Below are 1,957 nucleotides of genomic sequence, written 5' to 3'. Positions count from 1 at the left end.
CGGAGTAAATTCCAAGGCAGTGCTGAAAACAAATAGTTTACAACAGCATTCTCAGACAGCTCCATTTGACCAGAGGTCAAGGTGGCCAAAGTCACCTTGAAGTGCAAATTTTAGAGCACTGACCACGAAAGAGAGAATAGCCCAGATTTTCTACTCTATGCTCAGTTACAGCACACCTTTTTAAGAGTATTTTACTCTCTTACAGTGCACCAGGCAAGAATGTTTATGCTAAGCATGCAAACATCTCAGTGATTGTATCTGGAGTCACATGGCCATTACCATTATTAAACAAACCCTTCAGAGTAACCGTACCTTGCCATTAAGCAGCTTGTCCCAATAACAATAATGTTGTATAATGGTTTAGAAAGCACTGTTGTATAAAGTCTTACCTCAGACAGAATGAACCTTTTTCCCCCTAAGTGAGCAGGACTACGTTGCTCCTTAGTAATAATCAGGTCAAACTGCTTTAGGCCTAAGTGTGATGACCATGTTATCAGTGACCTTTATTCAGTATCGTTTCTATCCTTCTTCCACAGAATTACCAGAGCCTTATGTCACATGAACCTGATTTGTCCACTTGAGGAAAACAAGCTTAAAAATAAACTGGTGGTTGATTGTAAAGATATTGTCTAGAATATTTTAGTTTGTTGATAATAAAATGTTTACAAAATGCTGTATGAAAATCACGAAAATGGGATTTGGTATCATGGGGATTAAAGTGCTTTTATGCTGAACCATGATTATCTGATTGAAACAATATCTGTTTTCGCTTCAGTAATGTGAGCATCAGTAAAATATATGAGGCACAAAGCTTTCAAATAAATAAACAGTCATTATTTTAGCAATTGAAAATCATCTCACTCATTGTGTCTGCATGGCAAAAAATTACCGGTAATAAGAGAAGTGTCTCCTTCTGTGATTAGCTGATGAGGTTATTTTAAAAATATGCAATGAATATTTTAGAGCTGTACCGATGAGTGGGGGCTGGTGGCTTCACACAGCTGTCACATATTAATGTTTCAGTGGACACAGGTACGTCTCTATACTTATTCACCACACACACACACACACACACATTATATGTATATTTATGTATATGTATATATGTATATACATACACACACACACACACACACACACACACACATATATATATATATATATATATATGTATATATATATATATATATAATGTGTGTGTATATAATTCAAACTATAGATATATAGATATATATAAATAATAACATTATTATTATTATTATTATTATTATTATTGTAATACATTACATTGTTTTTTCCCATTAATTAATTGCATTTTACATTCTCCAAAACTATATTATAATTTTAGTACATTACTATAAAATAATATGAAAGGCTCTACATATTCGCATACCAGTTTGATCTCTCAGAAATCTGCTGTAGTGGTTATTATATCATATTAATACAAGAGTATAAAAACAGTCTCTGAGGGAACGTATGGTGGCTTTATTCGTCAGTGTTTTTTTCTCAGTCCTCAGCTCTTTTAGACGCGTACAGTCTGGAGGACTGACGAAAGAGACCTGTTGAATGTGGAGAGCTCTGGTCTTCACTGATGGGCTGAGTTTTTTGCGTGTTTAGCTCTTGATAGGTAGAAGTAGAAGCAGCACTGCGCTGCTCATTCACACCTAACAAGGTCGAGTTTATCCTTCTGTAGCCTCGTATCGCTGTAACGCTGGAAACAGAGCCTCTGGCGTGTTAACCGGCTCTAAAGGAGAGCTGCTCGGCTCAATAACTGATCTGCACTCTCTTCTATGAGGGTCTTTCTTTAGCCTTCATATTTCTCTAACTTCTCTTCTAGCAGAGTTCGTCTGCTCCAGCCTACATTTAATTCGGACTGTGGTCATCTCCATGTCGATCCTAAAACGAATCTTTTAATAGGTAGTCGGGTATTTTTTTAATAAAGCCACCCTAAGCCAGC

The sequence above is a fragment of the Salminus brasiliensis genome, chromosome 22, assembly GCF_030463535.1.
Source record: "Salminus brasiliensis chromosome 22, fSalBra1.hap2, whole genome shotgun sequence".
Taxonomy (NCBI): domain Eukaryota; kingdom Metazoa; phylum Chordata; class Actinopteri; order Characiformes; family Bryconidae; genus Salminus; species Salminus brasiliensis.
Note: the sequence above shows the minus strand (reverse complement) of the source record.